This window comes from Lactuca serriola, chromosome 3 (genome assembly GCF_051521515.1).
Source record: "Lactuca serriola cultivar US96UC23 chromosome 3, Lser_US96UC23_V15, whole genome shotgun sequence".
Classification (NCBI taxonomy): domain Eukaryota; kingdom Viridiplantae; phylum Streptophyta; class Magnoliopsida; order Asterales; family Asteraceae; genus Lactuca; species Lactuca serriola.
The window spans coordinates 147,291,147-147,315,429 of NC_136410.1; positions in this window are offsets into that span (position 1 = coordinate 147,291,147).

Genomic DNA, 24,283 nt, shown 5'->3' on the forward strand with positions numbered 1-24,283 from the left:
CCAAATAGAGAAAAGCTATATGAAGATTCTCTCTGACGGATCTTCGGGTTTTCATCCCATATTGTGAGTCTACTTTACTAAATGTGTTTCATTACTTGTTAGATGCTCATTAACATCAATAACCTGCTTAGATTACAAGATCCGGGAGTTTCCCGCCCAAGAACGTTCTTGGGGGGTAAACTCCAAAACGGAGCCTAAAGGCTTCCTAGACCCGATTCCTTGCTAGACAACTTGTAAAGGACTTTGTGTATGACCTTTATAGGCTAGAAATCATCCAAGAAACCCAAGTAATTGGAGTTTACGGCCAAGGAACTTCCTTGGGCCGTAAACCCCTTTTCAAGGGCATTTAGTGCCCTAAAACTTCCCCAAATGCTTAAGGACTTTAACCCTCAAATGCTTGTGCTTATTTAGGACATAAAAACCCATCAAAATCACAAGTTTATAGGAGTTTATGGCCAAGAACCCCTCTTGGGCCGTAAACCCCTTTTTCTAGGGTAAAAAGCATTCCAAACACACCTAAGGCCATAAGACAATTTACCTTGAACACATGGGACTTGAATGGAGAGTAAAACACATCATAATCACTCCTTAAAAGGAGTTTACGGCCAAGGAACATATCTTGGGCCGTAAACTCCAAGTAATGGCACAAATGTGTGCCTCTTGTCCCCATTAGCCTTAGATAAAATCATGGAAGCCATCCTTGATGTGTAAGTGCCTCAAAACAATTAAAAGCCATCACCCCATAGGATTTTACGGCCGTAAACTCTAGGGTGAATGGACTTTAGGCCGTAAACTCCCCTATGGAGTATTCTAGGGCCTTAAACTACTTCATGTGTTATTCCAACAAAGCTAGGAGTGTTCTAGGATCAAGATAGCACCATAAAACACCCAAAACCACCATGTGAGGAGTTCACGGCCATAAACCCATGAGTTTACGGCTGTAAACTCCAAAGGGTGGGGTTTGTTGGGTGGTGAACTCTTATGCAAGGCCATATGATGTTTCAAACCCCTTTTCCTTGTTTCGTAGCAACTTAGATGCAACCATTTGGACCTTAAACCCTTATAAAAAGTGTTTACATGTATTCTAAGTGTCTTAACTTATTTATTAAGTTATTATTTGGCTAATTAGTTATATATATGCTTATTATATGATAACTAGGCTCGTGCGTGTAAACAAGTCTCCGTTTGTCATCTAGCACGGTATCTGACACTGCAGTTCAAACAGCTCACCACAAGTGAGTTCACACCCCCTTGAATCAACCTCTGAAATGATTTTAAATGTTTTAAACACTTTATGGGGGGAATACAAGTCAAAATACTTATAGTTATTGTTTCAATCACATGTGATTGCATTTAATGACATGTGATTAATAACTAGGAAAACAACGATTCTTACCACTGTTCAAACTGTTTATCAAACTGCTTTACTTTGAAATGTTTTACAAACTCTTTTACTATCCAAACTTACTTATAGACTGTGATTCAAACAAATGCTTCTTATACTTAAACTGTTTTATCAACTTATGCATTCAAATTGTTTTATAGATCGACATCAAGTCGATCTTCTCTTGAAATTATATTTATGCTTCAAATGTTTTATGAAAACTTATTTATGCTTTTATATATTCAATTGCATGCCCATATATGTATAGATGTATAAATAATGTTTAAAGGAATTAGGAAGGCCATCCGCCCTATTTCCTTTTCGCGCCTTGAGATGTGGTCTGGTGGGATTTCGAGTGACCATCCGAAGGTCGTTTCAATATTACTTATATATCATATATACATATATAGACATAAAAGTACTTCCATATTCATACTTATCAGCACATCAATAGTTGGTTACCATCGGGGTAACACAGGAACATATACAGATATACTAGAAACAAGTACATATACAGTTATACTAGAAACAAGTACATATACATATATACTAGAAACAAGTACATATACAGATATACTAGAAACAAGTACATATACAGATATACTAGAAACAAGTACATATACAGTTATACTAGAAACAAGTACATATACAGATATACTAGAAACAAGTACATATACAGTTATACTAGAAACAAGTACATATACAGTTATACTAGAAACAAGTACATATACAGCTATACTAGAAACATGAACATATACAACTATACTAGAACGAGAAACATTACATATACATGAATACGTTAATAATTGTGATCCACTGTGTCGGAGCATGCCTTAAATGTCATGGCCCGAGTTGTAGCCAGAATTCTCTTGGAGGGAGAGCGTGAGTTTGCGTATAGATCTATACTGGATTGACTATCCTACACCTTGCTGCTAGCTACAGCCGGACCTGCAGGTCTGCGGGTGCCAAACGTCATTTCTTTTATTACGACCATTCATTATGTCGTTGTTACCAGTCGATAGCATGGTGCAATTTATCACAATATACCTTAATATAAATCCGGTTTAAGGTAGTAGTATTTAGTACAACAGTAGTTCTTATTATACAAAACTACAGTACTACAATGATTTACCCATTACATATTTTAGTGATAACCTCACTTAAGCATTAATGTACAAACTATATTTTAACAAATGATAGTTATACTTGGGTAATTACACACTTTTACAACAGACGAGTTTACAAAACAGTTTAGCCTTGGTAGAAGGTTACTTTTATAGAAAATATAGGATTTTCTGAGAGATTCAAACTTTTACAAACACTTTCAAACAGGTACTTATACTTTTACAAAGTTATACATTAAGACAGGTTCAAACATTTTTGACAACAAACATTGACACTAAAATACTTATGAACTCACCAGCTTAATGCTGATAAACTCTTTCAAAATAACTTGTATTCTCAGGTCATCAGTAGACAGGTACCGAGGCCAGCTTTTGAGAAGATGGAGTGCATTCAAGACTCATCTCATATTATTTTGTGTTACATTATTTTTGGTGTCTATTACTGTACAGAACACACTTGTATTAAAATTATATATTTAATGCAATGGATGATGTTGTTTGCTTATTTACATTTACTGTGTTGTGATACTATACATGACGTCCTCCGCCCTAGAACGTTTCCGCCGTTCTTGGTTTTGGGGTGTGACAGATTGGTATCAGAGCATTGTTTATAGTGAATCAAGTATATCAACCCATAAAAGATATACTAATCTATAAACCCAAATGGGATTAAAACACTCTGACCTAGAGTCTATACTCTAAATAATAAAATATTTAATTAAGTATACTAGTCTGCATTCATACTAAAATCAGTGCCACAATGACAAGAACAAAAGTATTATGATTGTTGAATATCACATGTGAGCTCGGGGATGTATGGTTAGTCCTGGGAATGGCATAGCCTGATCAACTATGCTGGTCCTAGGAGTGATTAGCATATGCCCTAGAATGTTGTGATATGTTAACAAGTCTAAAAACTTACCAACAATACCACAAGAAGATCAGTAGAACTTAAACTTAAAATACTATAGGAGTATTTTGTGCTACTAGTTACACGTATACTATATTCTTATACCTCTCTTCTCACGTAGATCTAAATGGCTGGATTCCATCATGGCGACCCGTACTTTCCCAATGAAGGCAATGCTGGGTGGATCGATGAAGAGCCCGAAGATGAGCATCCAATCCCTTTGGATGATCACCTCGCAGAAGGCTTTTCGGATGGATCCGACTCCGAGCCTGAAGTCAACAACCTACCGATTGTAGGTCAAGCCCCGAACAACAACCCTCGACCAGCGTTTCCAGGTCCTACACCCATGTGGGCAAACAACCTGAACCGCTGGAGTGATGAACAGGGTCAACCCTTACCATACTTTGGGGACCGAACCTTTTACAACATTAGCGATGGTGGCTCTGCTGACAGAGCTCTGCCGGTAATCATCCGCAGAATAGCTCGTAATGTCGAGCAAGGTCGAGCAGCCATCGACCGGGTCATGGAGATTGATGCCAATTCAGGTGTCAACACAGTCCGCATCCGCCGTCTTGAAGAAGACATGGAACGGACCCAGAGAACCAACGAAACTCTGCAGCAACAGCTGGCTGCCTCCCGTGCTGAAGTCTTAGAACTTCGAGCTCGTCAGAGAGCTCAAGACCGACACCTTCAAGAGGTGTTTCGCCAAGTGTCCGACCTCAGGGCTCGCCCGAGGAATTCCCATCGCCATTAGATGATGTCTAATACATCTCTGTCTTTTGATTTAGGGATAGCCTTGAACTTATGTGCTCTAAGTAGCACTTGTCTGTAAAATATTCCTAACTTTCGATACTCTAATTAGGAATCTAGGACTATCAGTCTTGTCCTTATGGTATGATGTAAGACCTACTGTTAGGTCGATTTTCCTTGAAGTTGTTACATCAGTAATACCCGTACTATTGAAATCTATCTAATATGTGGGAAAAATTTGTACACCTGTGTATTCCTACTAATATTTCTCATTGTGATTTCAAACACTCATTCAAACTGTTGGGCTATGGTTAGTTAGTCCATGGGTCACTCTCACGTTGCTTGCAAATTGATTCTTACCATCTTTCTTGTCTTTATAAACTTATAGCTGAAGGATGCCTCCTCGCAAATCTCCCAGGAATAGGAATAATCCTGCACCTCCATCGCCTCCACCACCTGCAGTCATTGATACTGCAGCCCTGAATGCTGCTGTAGCTGCAGCAGTGGCAACTGCCATGGCTCAGTATCACTCATTAGATGCTAGCAGAGGTGGAACCCCTGTTGAATCTATTCCAGTCGAAATCCCTGTGCGCTCGAGAGAGTGCTCTTACAAGGATTTCACAAACTGCAAGCCGAAGACTTTCTATGGCACCGGCGGAGTCATTGCTCTCTCGCAATGGTTCGAGAAGACTGAATCAGTCTTCGAAATCTGTTCGTGCCCTATTGCGTGCAAAGTGAAATATGCCGCATGCACCTTTGAGAGTAAAGCCCTAACGTGGTGGAACGGCCACGTCAAAGCCCTAACTCTCGTCGTGGCTAACGACATGGGCTGGGAAACGATGAAGGACCTCATGACTGAGGAATACTGCCCAAGGGGCGAAGTCCAGAAGTTAGAACATGAACTCTGGAATCTGACCATGAAGGGCACCAACGTGATCACTTACACTGCCCGATTTAGCGAACTGGTGGCCCTCTGCCCCAATATGGTTCCCACTGAAGGGAAAAAGATCGAACGGTACATATGGGGGCTAGTGCCTCCGTACCAAGGGAATGTCTTAGCATCCAACCCCGCTACCTTCGACAGTGCCAAGCGATTGGCACAAAGACTCATTGATCATGGAGTTAAGACCCCTGCAACCACAACCACCCTAGCCATCCCAGAACCGTCCAAACCCGCTGGCACCAAGCGGAAGTTTTGGGATGAGAAGAAGAAGCAGCGAGCTGCAAAGAAACAACAAATTGTGGCAGTGCATGCCGCGGTAACCCCTACTGCTGTTACTGCTCCGGGGAAGCAGTATGCTGGAAGTTTGCCGAAGTGCAACAAATGAAACTTCCACCACAACGGCGCCTGCCGTGAAATGCAGTGTTCTAACTGCAACAGAAAAGGACACACCGTCTGATTCTGTAAGTTCCCGGCACAACCGATCTCCCAAGTTCCTGGCTCAGGCGCGAGTCCAACTTGCTATGGATGTGGCGAAACAGGCCACTTTAAAAGGGACTGCCCCAAGGCGAGGAATACTAGAGGAGCAGGGAGGGTACTAGCAATAGGCCACGGGGAAGCAGTAGCTGACCCGACAGTGGTGACTGGTACGTTCCTCCTTGATAACTCCTATGCATGCATTCTGTTCGATAGTGGAGCAGAGTGAAGCTTCGTAAACCACAAATTTGCTCGCATGCTTAAGCAACAACCACACGCACTTAATGAACAATTCACAGTAGAAATGGCGAATGGGAAAACTGAAAGTACTAATAGCAAATACTTAGGTTGTCTTCTAACCTTAGATAACCATTCATTCCCAATCGACCTTATGCCGGTCTCAATAAAAAGTTTCGACGTTATTATCGGCATGGATTGGTTAAGTCTAAATCGCGCTGACATCATGTGCTACGAGAAAGCAGTCCGACTAAACCTCCCGTCTAACGAAACTCTTATAGTCTACGGCGACAAACCTGGTGCGAGTCTTCGCATTATATCTAGTATTCAAGCACAGAAATATCTGCGCAAAGAATACCACTCATTCCTTGCTCACGTCGTCGACACGAACCTAGAAACGAAAGAACTAAAGAACCTCCCAGTAGTGAGCGACTTCCCCGACATTTTCCCAGAAGAACTACCCGGGTTACCTCCGCAACGACAAGTCGAGTTCAGAATCGACTTAGTCCCAGGAGCTACCCCAGTAGCCAAGTCGCCCTACCGTTTAGCACCAGCCAAGATGCAAGAACTCTCTGGTCAACTTAACCAACTGCTCAGCAAGGGCTTTATAAGACCAAGTTTCTCACCTTGAGGAGCATCGGTCTTGTTCGTTAAGAAGAAAGACGGATCATTCCGTATGTGTATTGACTACAGAGAACTCAACAAATTGACGATCAAGAATCGTTACCCTCTGCCACGCATAGACGATCTATTCGACCAACTGCAAGGGGCGAACTATTTTTCCAAGATTGATCTGAGATCCGGATATCACCAGTTACGAGTGCTCGAGGAGGATGTGCCAAAGACAACCTTCCGAACTCGTTACGGACACTACGAGTTCGTGGTGATGCCATTCGGATTGACCAATGCGCCCACAGTCTTCATGGATCTGATGAATAGAGTATGCCGACCTTACTTAGATCAGTTCGTCATCGTTTTCATTGACGACATCCTGATCTACTCCTGAAGTAAGAAAGAGCATGGTGATCATCTGCGACAAGTTCTAGAGACATTACGAAAGGAGAAACTTTATGCGAAGTTCTCGAAATGTGAATTTTGGATCCGAAGAGTCGAATTCTTAGGTCACGTGGTAAGCGAAGAGGGAATCCACGTGGACCCATCCAAAATAAAAGCCATTGAGAACTGGTCAGCACCAAAGACGCCTACATAAATTCGTCAATTTCTAGGTCTCGCTGGCTACTACCGCAGGTTCATTCAGAACTTCTCACGAATAGCAAAGCCTCTTACGACCCTGACCCAGAAAGGCGTGGCCTTTGACTGGGAAAAGAAACAAGAAAGAGCATTCAAAACGTTCAAACGAGCCTTGTGCACCGCACCAATACTATCCCTTCCCGAAGGGATAGAAGACTTCGTAGTCTATTGCGACGCATCCAATCAAGGACTCGGATGTTTTCTGATGCAGCGAGGTAAGGTCATCGCCTACGCCTCGAGACAGTTGAAGACACACGAGGTTAACTACACGACCCACGATCTTGAACTAGGAGCAGTAGTGTTTGCTCTGAAGATCTGGAGACATTACTTGTATGGAACGAAGAGCACTATCTTTACCGACCACAAGAGTTTACAACATATTTTCGATCAGAAGGAGCTCAACATGAGACAACGAAGGTGGGTCGAGCTACTCAGTGACTACAAATGTGATATTCGTTATCATCCGGGTAAAGCCAACGTAGTAGCAGACGCCCTAAGTCGGAAAGAATATTCTGGTCGCAAGGTCAAGTCATTATCAATAACCATCCATTCACACCTGACTAAGCAAATTCAGGCGGCTGAACTTGAGGCCATGAAATCTGAAAATGTGTCGAGTGAATCCCTTAGGGGAATGGACAAGAACTTTGAAGACAAGGGTGACAGAGCTTTATATTTCATGAACCGAATCTGGACACTGAAACACAGTGGGTTCCGAGACTTGGTCATGACTGAGGCGCACAACACTCGGTATTCCGTCCACCCAGGTTCAGATAAGATGTATATGGATCTTAAAAAGCTATACTGGTGGCCTAATATGAAAGCAGAGATTGCTACCTTCGTAAGTAAATGCCTTACTTGCGCGAAGGTTAAGGTCAAGTACCAGAAGCCCTCTGGGTTACTGCAACAACCAGAGATTCCAGAATGGAAGTGGGAGCGGATCACTATGGATTTCATAACCAAGTTGCCCAAGACGATGGGTGGACTTGACACCATATGGGTCATCGTTGATAGGTTGACCAAGTCTGCACACTTCCTGCCTATCAAAGAAACCGACAAGATGGAGAAACTTACGGGAACATTCATTAGGGAAATTGTACGGTTGCATGGTGTACCTATTTCCATTATCTCCGATAGAGATAGTAGGTTCACCTCAAGATTTTGGCAATCCCTACAACATTCCCTAGGAACAAGGCTGGACATGAGCACAACCTACCATCCACAGACCGACGGACAGAGTGAGAGAACCATCCAAACACTGGAAGATATGTTGCGAGCCTGTGTGATTGATTATGGGAAAGCATGGGATACTCATTTACCCCTTGTTGAATTTTCCTATAATAACAGTTATCACACGAGCATCAAGGCTGCTCCATTCAAAGCTCTCTACGGCCGAAAGTGCAGATCCCCTCTGTGCTGGGCTGAGGTGGGTGATACCCAATTAGCTAGAGGCAAGCTTCCGACAGTACTCTCACCGGTCCGGAAATCATTCGGGAAACGACAGAGAAAATCGTTCAGATCCATGAACGATTGAAAGCCTCTAGAGACCGACAGAAGAGCTACGCCGATAAACGAAGAAAACCTTTGGAATTTCAGGTGGGAGACCGAGTCCTTCTCAAAGTCTCACCCTGGAAAGGCTTGATACGCTTCGGCAAGCGTGGGAAGCTAAATCCGAGGTACATAGGGCCTTTCGAGATTCTTGCCAGAGTCGGCCCCGTAGCTTACAAACTCGACCTACCCGAAACACTTCGTAACGTACATTCTACATTCCACGTATCTAACTTGAAAAAGTGTCTGTCCGACGAGACTCTCGTAATCCCACTCGACGAGATCGAGATCAACGAGAGCCTCAACTTCGTGGAAGAACCTATAGAGATCATGGACCGTGAGGTCAAGCAGACGAAACAAAGTCGTATCCCTATCGTGAAGGTTCGCTGGAACGCCAAGCGAGGACCGGAATTCACTTGGGAACGCGAGGATCAGATGAAGTTGAAATACCCTCATCTTTTCGCTTAATTGTTTGTAACTTTTATTTGCTTAAATTCTAATTTCGGGACGAAATTCCCTCTAACAGGGGGATGATGTGACAACCCGAAATTTCCATTTGTACGAACATCATCTATTCAATAGAAGCTAGTTCATTTTCAGTGATTTTCATACTTTTCCGAGCAAGTCTATGTACATTAGGGTTTATGTTTTAGGAGATATCAGGAGAGTGGATGCTCCTGGTTTTGTGAAATTTGGGCATTTCAAGTTTCAAAATGTTACAGTCCAAAATCAGGAATAAAAATATTTTCTGTCAAAATATTCCAGGACTATAAATAGTTTTCTGAATTAAATAAATTCATTATTTACAATTCCAAATAGAGAAAAGCTATATTCTCTCTGACGGATCTTCGGGTTTTCATCCCATATTGTGAGTCTACTTTACTAAATGTGTTTCATTACTTGTTGTATGCTCATTAACATCAATAACATGCTTAGATTACAAGATCCGGGAGTTTACCGCCCAAGAACGTTCTTGGGGGGTAAACTCCAAAACGGAGCCTAAAGGCTTCCTAGACCCGATTCCTTGCTAGACAACTTGTAAAGGACTTTGTGTATGATCTTTATAGGCTAGAAATCATCCAAGAAACCCAAGTAATTGGAGTTTACGGCCAAGGAACTTCCTTGGGCCGTAAACCCCTTTTCAAGGGTATTTAGTGCCCTAAAACTTCCCCAAATGCTTAAAGACTTTAACCCTCAAATGCTTGTGCTTATTTAGGACATCAAAACCCATCAAAATCACAAGTTTATAGGAGTTTATGGCCAAAAGAACCCCTCTTGGGCCGTAAACCCCTTTTTCTAGGGTAAAAAGCATTCCAAACACACCTAAGGCCTTAAGACAATTTACCTTGAACACATGGGACTTGAATGGAGAGTAAAACACATCATAATCACTCCTTAAAAGGAGTTTATGGCCAAGGAACATATCTTGGGCCGTAAACTCCAAGTAATGGCACAAATGTGTGCCTCTTGTCCCCATTAGCCTTAGATAAAATCATGGAAGCCATCCTTGATGTGTAAGTGCCTCAAAACAATTAAAAGCCATCACCCCATAGGAGTTTACGGCCGTAAACTCTAGGGTGAATGGACTTTAGGCTGTAAACTCCCCTATGGAGTATTCTAGGGCCTTAAACTACTTCATGTGTTATTCCAACAAAGCTAGGAGTGTTCTAGGATCAAGATAGCACCATAAAACACCCAAAACCACCATGTGAGGAGTTCACGGCCATAAACCCATGAGTTTACGGCCGTAAACTCCAAAGGGTGGGGTTTGTTGGGTGGTGAACTCTTATGCAAGGCCATATGATGTTTCAAACCCCTTTGCCTTGTCCCGTAGCAACTTAGATGCAACCATTTGGACCTTAAACACTTATAAAAAGTGTTTACATGTTTTCTAAGTGTCTTAACTTATTTATTAAGTTATTATTTGTCTAATTAGTTATATATATATATATATATATATATATATATATATATATATATATGCTTATTATATGATAACTAGGCTCGTGCGTGTAAACAAGTCTCTGTTTGCCATCTAGCACGGTATCTGACACTGCAATTCAAACAGCTCACCACAAGTGAGTTCATACCCCCTTGAATCAACCTTTGAAATGATTTTAAATGTTTTAAACACTTTATGGGGGGAATACAAGTCAAAATACTTATAGTTATTGTTTCAATCACATGTGATTGCATTTAATGACATGTGATTAATAACTAGGAAAACAACGATTCTTACCACTGTTCAAACTGTTTATCAAACTGCTTTACTTTGAAATGTTTTACAAACTCTTTTACTATCCAAACTTACTTATAGACTGTGATTCAAACAAATGCTTCTTATACTTAAACTGTTTTATCAACTTATGTATTCAAATTGTTTTATAGATCGACATCAAGTCGATCTTCTCTTGAAATTATATTTATGCTTCAAATGTTTTATGAAAACTTATTTATGCTTTTATATATTCAATTGCATGCCCATATATGTATAGATGTATAAATAATGTTTAAAGGAATTAGGAAGGCCATCCGCCCTATTTCCTTTTCGCGCCTTGAGATGTGGTCTGGTGGGATTTCGGGTCACCATCCGAAGGTCGTTTCAATATTACTTATATATCATATATACATATATAGACATAAAAGTACTTCCATATTCATACTTATCAGCACATCAATAGTTGGTTACCATCGGGGTAACACAGGAACATATACAGATATACAAGAAACAAGTACATATATACAGTTATACTAGAAACAAGTACATATACAGATATACTAGAAACAAGTACATATACAGATATACTAGAAACAAGTACATATACAGATATACTAGAAACAAGTACATATACAGTTATACTAGAAACAAGTACATATACATATATACTAGAAACAAGTACATATACAGTTATACTAGAAACAAGTACATATACAGTTATACTAGAAACAAGTACACATACAGTTATACTAGAAACAAGTACATATACAGCTATACTAGAAACATGAACATATACAACTATACTAGAACGAGAAACATTACATATACATGAATACGTTAATAATTGTGATCCACTGTGTCGGAGCATGCCTTAACTGTCATGGCCCGAGTTGTAGCCAGAATTCTCTTGGAGGGAGAGCGTGAGTTTGCGTATAGATCTATACTGGATTGACTATCCTACACCTTGCTGCTAGCTACAGCCGGACCTGCAGGTCTGCGGGTGCCAAACGTCATTTCTTTTATTACGACCATTCATTATGTCGTTGTTACCAGTCGATAGCATGGTGCAATTTATCACAATATACCTTAATATAAATCCGGTTTAACGTAGTAGTATTTAGTACAGCAGTAGTTCTTATTATACAAAACTACAGTACTACAATGATTTACCCATTACATATTTTAGTGATAACCTCACTTAAGCATTAATGTACAAACTATATTTTAACAAATGATAGTTATACTTGGGTAATTACACACTTTTACAACAGACGAGTTTACAAAACAGTTTAGCCTTGGTAGAAGGTTACTTTTATAGAAAATATAGGATTTTCTGAGAGATTCAAACTTTTACAAACACTTTCAAACAGGTACTTATACTTTTACAAACTTATACATTGAGACAGGTTCAAACGTTTTTGACAACAAACATTGACACTAAAATACTTATGAACTCACCAGCTTAATGCTGATAAACTCTTTCAAAATAACTTGTATTCTTAGGTCATCAGTAGACAGGTACCGAGGCCAGCTTTTGAGAAGATGGAGTGCATTCAAGACTCATCTCATATTATTTTGTGTTACATTATTTTTGGTGTCTATAACTGTACAGAACACACTTGTATTAAAATTATATATTTAATGCAATGGATGATGTTGTTTGCTTATTTACATTTACTGTGTTGTGATACTATACATGACGTCCTCCGCCCCAGAACGTTTCCGCCGTTCTTGGTTTTGGGGTGTGACATATATGCCTTAGAGTGCACGGAGTAACCTAAGAATATTCCTTCATCAGCCTTAGCATCAAAATTGTTTCAATTCTCTTTAGAGTTGAAGCCGAAGCATCTTGAACCGAACACATGAAATAATTTCACATTCGGTTTGCGATTGTTCAAGATCTCGTAAGGAGTGATAGAGAATATCTTGTTTAGATATGATATGTTCTGAGTATAACAAGCAGCAGCAATAGCATCATCCCAGAAATATAAAGGCAAGGAAGTGAAGCATCACATCGTTCGAGCTGCTTCACACATAGATCGGTTTCGCCTTTCAATGATTCCATTCTGCTGTGGAGTATATGGAGCCGAGAAATTATGAGTTGTTTCCTTCTCAGCAAGATAATCTTCGAAATCCTTGTTCTTGAATTCCAAGCCATTTTCACTTCTTACGTTACGAACGACTTTTCTCAGTTGAACCTCAACTTGCTTTATGAAGAGCTTGAGCTTAGGAGTAGCTTCTGATTTTTTCTTCAAGAAAAACACCCATGTGAACTTAGAGAAGTCGTCCACTATAACCAGAATATACTTGTTCCCACCAATTCTTTCAATAGAAGAGCGGCCACATAGATTAATGTGCAATAGCTCCAATGGTTCTGTCACCTTTATATTCATAATAGAGGGATGACTTTGTCTACTCTGCTTTCCCATTTCACAGGCTGCGCATAGATGTTCTCTGTCGAATTTGAGAACTGCAAGACCTCAAACATGAACTCTCAAAACTAGCATGTTGATATCCTTGAAGTTAAGATGAAAGTGTCTTCGATGCCATAACTAGCTTTCATCTGAGTGAGCCTTCGTCAGCAAACAGACTGCTGGTTTCCCTCGAATTGGATTGAGGTTTAAAGGGTACATTTCCCCATTTCGCTTCGATTTCAATAGAATGTTATTTGACTTCTTCTCAACAATCTCTAAGCCTTCATCATCAAACGAGACTTTCAATCCACTCCCAACCACCAGTTGTGATACACTGATATGGTTGTGCTGCAATCCTTCAACATATGTGACCTTTCTTATACAAAAATTACTATTCGTAATCATTCCGTACATCAGTAAGAGAGAAATTGTGAACCAAGCCTTCAGAGCCTCGTGTCACTTTAAGTTTTATGTTAACAAACTTCCCTGCTGGATAGGGCTTCAGAACCTTGACAGTTGTGATCTTCTGCGAACTCCAGCTCAAGTACTGGGGCTGAGCGAACTCCAGATAGAACTCTAACATATCCTGATCCACCTTTAGGTCTGGAGACAGGACGACAACAGTTGAGTTGAAGCAATGAAAGATGAATCCCTTTCGTGTGATTGGCTTATCAAAACAAACACAATAGGATTAAAAACACGGAATATAATCAAAGTAAGGCTTATGATTCAAATATAGTCATGCCTCAGCAGAGCTCGATGAATACCTTCCACTGTAGAGGCGAGCTAGGGTTTATAGTACTTGTGAGATAAAATAATAAAAGCGTTACAAATAAAGGACGCATGCATGCACCTTAAATATCAAAACCCTAGATGAGTAACATGCACGGTTGGACAGGCCTAAACAAGAAACCAAAACTGGGCTAAGGACCGAGCCCATGACGCAACACTATAAGCCCAACACATTGTTTATAGTGAACTAGTATATCTAGCCATACAAGATATACAACTATAAATACAACGGGACTAAAACACTCTAACTAAAGTATACTTTAAAAATATAAGTATTTTATAAAAGTGTACATATATACATACATATTACAAAATAATTTTATAATAAGAAGATTTTAGAAGAGTAGGACATCACAATTAAACCTAGATAGTTATGTGATCATATCTGGGATAAATATAGCCCGATCAACTATATTTATATGAGATATGACCAACATGTGTATAGGAGTGGTCGAGGTAGACAACAAATCTAAAACTTACCGACATTATACCAAAAAGCTCTAAGAACTAACCCTAAAGAATTAAAACACGACAAGAGTATTTTAGCACATTATAAACATTTCATGTATTTCTCAGACTTACTTTCTCGCATAGACATGATGGTAGGTTTCCATAACCCCAGAGATCCCTACTTCCCAAACTAGGGGAATGAAGGGTGGATTGAGGAGAATCCTGAGGAGGATCCCGAGGAGATCATGGAAGAGGGGCCAGAGGAAGAGTTTGAAGAAGAGATATAGGAAGAAGAAGAGGAATTGGAGGAGGTGGAGTCGGATAAAGAGTCCGAAGTTATAAATCCTCCTTATGTTGCTCGAGTCCTTGTGTATCGTTTGGGCCATAATGGACCTATTCCCCACTGGGCGGAGGATTTTGAGAGGTAGAGTCAACATCATAGGCAACACAAACCTTTTTGTATGGAGCGAGGTTTTTATAACCTCATCTATGGAGCATCCACCGACAGAGCCCTCCTAATCATGATCCAGCGGATCTCAGATATTGGTGACCAGACTAGGGAAATGGTGAACTGCGTACCAGAGTTGGGAGCCACTACAGAAATCACGGACGCGCACACTCGAGACCTGGATAGGGACTGCTATCCCATGGACATACTCATTGAGGACCTTACCACCGTCCGAGCGGAGGTAAGGGAATATTAGGAGAGGGATGCAACTCTTGAAGAGAGAGTGATTGCAGCCGAGTGTAGGTTGGCTAACCTACAAGGCGCTTGTACTTCATCCCAAGACCACAAAGGACTACCCGTCATGAGTAGGATTCATCGTACTCACAATTTGATGTAGAATAGGTTTATGGGTATGCGTTAGTGTAACCCCTTTTCTATTTCCTGTATGTAGGACCAACCCTACGTCTAAGTGATTACACTATTCAGAGAGTCGTTATGCTGCCAAATTTTCGATGTACTGTAGATCACTTTAGAGGTCAATTTTCGCAAAACCATGTACTAGTACCTTATCATTAATGAAATAAAAATGTATTTTTGTTTTGTTGGATGTTGTTATCTGCTATGTTTTCTCTTTTCATTATTATTTGGCATAATAAAGTTTGAATTATAAGTACAAGAAAATCACCATAATAACTAGAAACAATGGAGTTCTATTACAATAATGTCTGAGCCATAAATCATATCAAAAAACTAATAGTCATTCCACCTTGTCGCAGAAAATGTCGCCCCGTAGACACAACAGGTGCAAGAACAATACATCGGCACCACAACCACTGCAGACATAAATCATATCAAAAAACAAATTGTCATTCCACCTTGTCGCAGAAAATGTCGCCCCGTAGACACAACAGGCACAAGAACAATACATCGGCGCCACAACCACCGCTGCCTCCCTCACAAATGGATATTGTAGTGTTCCAAGCTACAATGTGGCTGCTGTTGTAGCCCAAATAAGCGGTAGCAGCAATGGAGCTGGAAAAGGAATAAACAGTTCCAACCAAAGTGAAAACCAAGGGCACCCAAGGGAATGTACTTATAAAGACTTTGCAAACTGCAAGCCCAAGCCCTTCAATAGGAGCGGTGGCGTCATTGCTCTGATGTAGTGGTTTGAGAAGACAGAATCAGTATTTGAAATTTGTGCTTTCCCAGAGGAAAGGAAAGTCAATTTTTGTAACGAAGTGAAAATTTAAATAAAAAAATTCATTTTTTTTAAAATGCATACTATTCATAACATATCGTGTAAAAATCTCTTTTATTCAATTACAAAGCACAACTCCATTATTAATCCAGGATCCCCCTAACTCTTTCTCTGGTGTGTACAATCAAGTTGGTGCTGTCCCGTGATCCTGAGATGAAATCCTGAAACACATAACACATTACACGGTAAGCACGAAGCTTAGTGAGTTCCCCAAAATACCACATACAACACATTTAGCCACCCAAGACTATAACTATATTTTACCCTCTGGTCAATGTGTCTCAGTGGGACCCTCCAGTTCCATAACTCTGTGGACCCTCTGGTCCTAACTCTATGGACCTTCCGGTCCTAACTCTGTAAACTCTATAACATACATAGCATAAATCACATAGAAATACTGCAGTGTATCACATCAAATAAATGGCATACAAAATACTCTGTCACATAACTCTAATTACCACTCTAGGTAAATTATAGTGAGAAGACTCACCTCAGATGAAGAACAGCTCCTTTAGACACTATTGATACGCATCGGCCTCTATCTCTGTGCCAAATCTACAATGATCTCAAATTAGGATCTAAGTCCCAACCCACATTCTGTAGTTCTAAAAGTAGTCCACTAACTAGCCCATAAATAACCCCAAAACCCATTGGGCCCACCAAGGCCCAATAATAAATGGACTCTCCCGAGGCCCAAATCTCAAGTCCTAGAGGCAAGCCCAACTCAAGGACCCAAGGCACATATACATATTCCTCTGGTCCAAATCTCTAGAACAACAAGCCCAAACGCCAGGCCCAATGCTTAAAGCAGTGTGTGGGATAGAGTGTTGGTGCACCAAATTGGTGATGTTTCGAACCCTAAGTGGGGGAAGATCGGGTATTTTGTTTAGAGGATCATAGATCTGTTCGAGATTGGTTAAAGATTTGGATATAGAGACCTGGAGTGTGGATTCATGTCATCAGGGTTATTGGTGTTTGAAGCGAGGTATAGAGCGATATAATGCATGTGGTATAAGTTTGGTAAAGGCTGAATGTCTCCACGGCCATCGGTCGGAGACTTTGTGATGGATAGGAATTCATCGAGGTGGTTGGATCGTAGGGTTAGTTCAGCAGTGGAAGAATTCAGGTTCAAATGTTTGGGTTGTTATGAAGTTGGGGAAGGGCAGAAGTTGATTTTTTGGCAACTAATTCCAGGGTCGTTTTGAGTATTCTAGCATGAATTTGAGCATTATAGGAAGGAGTTTTGGATTGTCGTCAACATGTTCTCAGTCATTGAAAATCCCTCCTTGTTGCAAGTGAGAATTGGGATATTCCGAAAATATGGATTGTCTAATAGGAAGATCAGTGGCTGAGGCAAAAACATCGTGAGGTTCTATGGTGGTGTGTCGAGCATCTATGATTCTAGCGGGAGCCCTTTCGGTTAATGAAGGCAAGTGGATTATTTAAGACAATGGATTGCAGCAAGGAAAGGTGTTTTGTTATGAGGATTTTCTACAGTTACAGTGGTGCATAATTCGGCTAGGTGCATACACCTATCTATGGATGGTCCGCAAAGCATGAGTTAATGATCGCAGTGTGGCGTCGATCTGAGGATGATTTTGTGAAGTGGTAAGAACTAGTGGGGTGAGACTGCGGAGAGCTACAGTTTAATGAGTTAGTGCAAAGGGGTGTGGTTATACTATGGGGAGCTGTAGTATCCACCGGATAGCGAGAAGGTGTGGCGATGCTGCGGGAAGTTGTGGTATTCGCCAAACGGAAAGGGTGTTGTGATGCGATGGGGATTCGTAGTACTCACTAGTCAGAGAGAGGGTATTGTGATGCTACGGGGAGTCGTAGTACTCACTAGTTAGAGAGAGGGTGTTGTGATGCTACGGGGAGCCGTAGTACTCACTAGTCAGAGAGAGGGTGTTGTGATGCTACGGGGAGTTGTAGTACTCGCTAGTCAGAGAGAGGGTGTTGTGACGCTACAGGGAGCCGTAGTACTCACTAGTCAGTAGGAGGTTGTTGTGATGTTATGGGGATCCGTAGTACGCACTAGTTAGCGAGAGGCTGTTATGATGAAGCACTTTTGTTCAAAGCATTACACATAAGAGTTTTAGGCTTGAATAGCCCTAATTTATGAGTTTTTGGGAGCCTCGTAGTCGGACCAGGGGCGGGACTGGGGTCTCCTCAATGATCGGGAATCTTTATATTCTGAGTAAAGTGTGGACATCGCAACCCAAAGGAATTAGATAAGTGAAGTACGCATGGGTTGCGAGTCACAAGTCATGAGTTGAATGGTTCATTGGGACGAGTGGTTCCAACTTCGAGTCGGACCAAACTCTCGAGTTGAGTTGACTCCTGGTGGTGTGATGGATAGACGAGATGAGATTCTGGAATCGGAGGTGGGTTCCATGTGAGGGGTATTCTTTGTCATCCGATGTCCTAGACCTGAGTAGGTCAGGGCCTTGGTTGGGGAGGTGCAACGGGATGCACAGAACTATTGGGCAGTAATCAACAGAGTTCAGGGGTGATCCGATCTTCAGTAGAGTTGTAGTGTTTGCTTGACGGAAAGCGAACTGCGTGACTTGTGCGTCACTACGAGTTGAGAAAATTATTATAAGATGGGATTCGGTGAAACCTTTTTGGTGATGGGATGGGTGAGCTTGAGGTTCATCTATTAGGTTTATAAAGGTCAGAGAATATTCTCAGGTGAGCATGATGTTTTTCCTTGTGTCCAAGATTAGAAGTTTTGGGTTCATCCTCTTTAATGGATCCTGATGATTACCCTTGCAGTGGGTCCTAGAGAGAGAGGGAGATTATGACCTTTCTGTCCATTTGAGATTGCGATCGGGATCTAGCAGGGAATCAGGCTCCCCCACTTAGGGTTCGATTGTCTCCCTGACAAAGATCAAATAACTCCAAATACCCGAATCTCATAGGAAATCCTCAAACCTTATCATCATGACTGCCTCTAGTCATTCAGAATCTCACATCATACCATCACCGGACCTCCCAAATGTCCAGTATTAACCTTGACTCCTAATCTGGAAATAATGAAATATCATACTCCTCATCCTCGACTCCTCGCCCAACGCTCCGACACGTCCCTTATCATAAGAGAAGAAACCACATTTTCACTCTCTATACTCATCAAAGACAATAAGAGTCACCGCCCTTATAAACTCCTCTTGATCGTCCAACGTTGCAGCTGACACATGCCCTACTATACTCAAATAGGGTTTATCCTGGTCCTTGACCATCTCAGTCCCCACTGACAACCTGCTCAAGCTATATCATTCCCTCGCGACAGACCTACTGCCAGATACTCTGATTGTAGATCACCATCTGTGCAATCCCACAGGGCTCACCCCCAACTCAGAAAACCGAAATCTCAACACCACTTACGTCTCCCTCAAGAAATGGAAATAGCACCACTCAGGTCACAGAAGGTGACATCTCTACTATCGACCGGTTACCCTGCTCAGACCGTATTCCTCCATAACGCACCGTCCCTACTCAACTCTGAGTCTTGCGACACTACTGGCATATCACCAACAATCCTCGGAGCTAACTCGATTTCCCTATCAACGGATACACCACTAAAACTCCTTCATCTTCGCCTTCTGGACCCATACTGTTTCACATCCAACCGTAGTCTAGATAATCACTACGGAATAACCGGTAAATCCAGAAGCATTAACCGCCAGATATCATGGTACTCGAACCATATCCTCTCTACTCAACCTGCCACAAATCATGGTACTCGTACCATGACATCACCTCTCGATGTGATACCAATCATGGTACTTGAACCATGACATTAACTCTCGATCTACTACTAATCATGGTACTCAAACCATGACATCACCTCTCAATTTGCTACCAATCATGGTACTCGAACCATGACATCACCTCTCGATCTGCTACCAATCATGGTACTCGAACCATGACATCACCTCTCGATCTGCTACCAATCATGGTACTCGAACCATGACATCACCTCTCAATCTGCTACTTAGAACCTCTGGAATACTCCCTGCACCGAGCATAGGTCCTCTACTTTTAGTAGTATGGGCCCATACTACCTACCACATCTACCCATACTCTATACACGGACCATCCCAGATTCACTAAGTAGCTGCTCATCCCTCTCATCACCAATCTCAACACACATGCTCGCTCCCTAGCAAAATACTCTACTCTGTCAGCGTACTTATCTGACGAAGGTCACTTCCTAGGCTCTTCATAGGTTCTCACACTTCTCCGCCATCAGCTGCTAGGAAACTCCTTATCATTCCAGTCATCCACCTCCTGAATATCGTCACATTCACTTGGTAGCTGACTCCCATCATCGGCTATTCCACAAAGCACGAAGCAAGCAACATTCGGGCGTCGAATAAACACATATAACCCGCTTTAAGTGATAACTCCACTAGCTCTACTTATACTCAAAAGATATCACCGAACTCTGCAACTCTACCCCCCGCAGGTATCTAGCTACTCTCTCGGTAGGCTTCACAAATGCTCATCTAGGTATCTCTCCTAGATTACTCTTCTACCCAAATCCCTCTCTACGTAGGATTCCTGGTGGATACTCTAACTCAGCACATACTCGAAAGTGCATCAAAGATAACAGCAACACCTAGGCTAAGGCATCACAAATCAGGCTACTCTAGTCTTAAAATATAAAATACCTAGCCTATCTCTAACATGCATAATATCTCATAACATATTTAATAACACAAAAGTAAGGGTATTTTGGGAAATCACCGTTCGGGCTCTGGATGATTGTACACACTGCTCCTTCCTGCATTCTCTTAAAAACTCTTGCTTGTTTTAGAAAAATCATTTATTTTGAAAATTTTGCTCACTTCCTCAGTTTGAGTCCAGACATACCCGAAGGTACATCCGAATCCCTCAAACCAAGGCGCTGATACCAACTTGTAACGACGTGAAAAATTTAAAACAATTTTTCATTTTTTTAAAATGCATAGTACTCATAACATATCGTGTAAAAATCTCTTTTATTCAATTATGAAGCACAACTCCATTATTAATCCAGGATCCCCCTAACTCTTTCTCTGATGTGTACAATCAAGTCGGTGCCGTCCCGCGACCCTGAGATGAAAACCTGAAACACATAACACATTACACGGTAAGCACGAAGCTTAGTGAGTTCCCCAAAATACCACATACAACACATATTAGCCACTCGAGACTATAACTCTGTTTGACCCTCTGGTCAATGTGTCTCAGTGGGATCCTCCAGTCCCATAACTCTGTGGACCCTCTGGTCCTAACTCTGTGGACCTTCCGGTCCTAACTCTGTAACCTCTGTAACACACATAACATAAATCACATAGAAATAATGCAGTGTATCACATCAAATAAATGGCATACAAAATACTTTGTCACATAACTCTAATTACCACTCTAGGTAAAGTATAGTGAGAAGACTCACCTCGGATGAAGAACAGCTCCTTTAGACACTATTGATACGCACCGGCCTCTATCTCTGTGCCAAATCTACAATGATCTCAAATTAGGATCTAAGTCCCAACCCACATTCTCTAGGTCTAAAAGTCCACTAACTAGCCCATAAATAACTCCAAAACCCATTGGGCCCACCAAGGCCCAATAATAAATGGACTCTCCCAAGGCCTAACTCTCAAGTCCAATAGGCAAGCCCAACTCATGGACCCAAGGCACATGTACATATTCCTCTGGTCCATATCTCTAGCACAGCAAGTCCAAACTCCAGGCCCAACGCTTAAGGCCCAGTATAAGATTTAGCCCAAAAAGTCCACAGTTGGGTTACGTAGGGCGTACCTGTTGAGAGAAAAACTTGGAGACACACTTGAACAAAAGTTAGAACAAGTATATTGCGGAATAGAGTTAATCTCAAAGGATCTAAAAGCTCAACAATAATATAGTTAGAGTTAGGAAGTTAGTTGCAGAATTTAAAGAAATAGAAATGACAATAATTGTTATATCAAGAATACACTTAAGCTGATTCGTAACAAGGAACGCATTCACTCCAAGTTAATAAGGAAGATCAAACTTAGTGATTATGTCTTACAGACTTGCTACAGAGAGAGGTTATATTCAGATATGTTTAAGTAACAGATGAGAGTAAGAAGAGTAGAAAGATAGAGAAATGAAGAAGATAACTTAGAGAAATATATTCAGAATAAGTTCATAAGTTATTAGTAAGGAGTAAGAAGTGTATTCGATACAAGAGAATGAGTCTTTATTTATAGAGACTCTGAACTAGACTAAGACTCTATAAGCAGCCGTGCAAGGCATATTGGATAATAGAGTGAATTACATAAAAGACAACTAAAGTAATCTAGTAGACTGCGGTAGCAAAAAAAATTGGCTACGGGAGCTGAACTGTTGCGGTAATAAAGAGAAGGTTGTGGTAGTTGAGTTCAAGAGGGTCACTTTTATGATTAAACAATTTCCCCCTAAGTGACCTCTTTAACTCCGGTTCAGCTATCAAGTTTGAGGAACTTGATCAAAATCCACCAAAATTTCCCAACATTCTCCAGCCATGTAATTCTCTTTGTAATCTCAAACTTCACTTCTGCAGTAGTATGCTTTGATTTTTCCAATGCAGTCTGGCAGATGTCAAGTTGTTTCTTTGGCAGGCGGTGCATGGCATTCATCAGAATGAAGTATTTGATGTTGTCTGTCTTCCGTTTGAATATGATTCCAAGTTCCGGGAAGTTGGTTGCGCCTAGTGATCTTTCTTCATGGCCTTCGGTAAGCATTGGCATAGGTTCAAGTGGTGGAAGGTCAAATCTCTTGAGGATGGTGGGGTAGATGTCCGCGTCAATCTTCGCAAAGTCATAGACTGTGTCCCTTCAGAAAGAGTTGACTTTTTCAAGCGCTATTTGCATCTTGGGATGCTTTTCTGCCTTGTTCTGGAACACCCTGGCAATAAGAAAAATTTCTTCTGGATTAATGCATGGGAAGTCTGCCTGGGTGCAGATGTAGTCATGCTCCCTTCTGGTGAGAGTATACTGGACAAAATCAGCCTTCATGAACTTCCGCATTTTGTAGTTCTTGACTGCGGATGGTCTGTCGTTAGACCATATTTTGTCAATGGAGGAGGAATGTTTGGCATAGAAACGGTTTAATCTCTCAAACTCCATCGGCAGTCTTTTGTGGGTAGGAAGGCTTCTGTCAAATGGCTCAAACACTACAAATTATTTGGCATTTGGTGAAATTAGGATGTCCCAGTACCCATCAACAGGGGGTTCAGCATATGTCGGATGCGGTGTATAGTCTTCATCCAGCAGTCTGCGGTGCAGATTGACCCATGAGTTAATTAGTGACTCATCAATCATGGTGTCGAATCCGCACTCTCTCCAGATGAGTTCAGCTAACTTGGCTGCTTTCCAGTCTTGTTTTCTTTGAGTTGTGGAAGGGGAGTCTATGGAGCTTTCGGATGACATGTTCTCCTCTAAAGTTTTGAAGTGAGGAGGAGTATCATTCTTTTTAGGTGTGTCTTTAGGAGGTGAAGTGGGGGGAGTTGGAGTATGTTGAGATGGTTGCGGTGAAGGCCGAGGTATTGGAATTTTTTCAGTGGTAATGGGGGGACTCTGATGGAAAGAGGCATTAGAGTGGTGGACTTCTTCTTCTTCTTCACTTCCCCCTCTTGAGGAATGCAACCCTGGTGCTTCCTCTAGCCATTGCTTTAGTGCATCCACCTTGGCACAAACTTCATGGAATTGAGCTTTGAGTGTTTCTACTAATTGGGAATTATTTGGGATGGTAGGGTGGAAGAGGAGCTTGTGTATGTCTTTTGTAAGCTGGAGGATCTCAGGACCATGGAAGTTGAAGGTAAGGGATTTCTACAGTTTATTAATTGTAGCTTGAAGAACATAGATAGTGGACTCATAAGCAGTATGAGTCTCATCTATCACTTTCTGAGATTATGTAGCTTGATCCACGATGGCTGCTTGAAGATCCTTTTAAATTGCGGTCACTTTAGAAATGAGGCGTTCCACTGCAACCATAAAGTCTTTATAATCGGTCCTGCGGTTGTTATCAAGAGATCGGATCCCCATTTCAACTTTGAGAGAGATGCACTCAGCA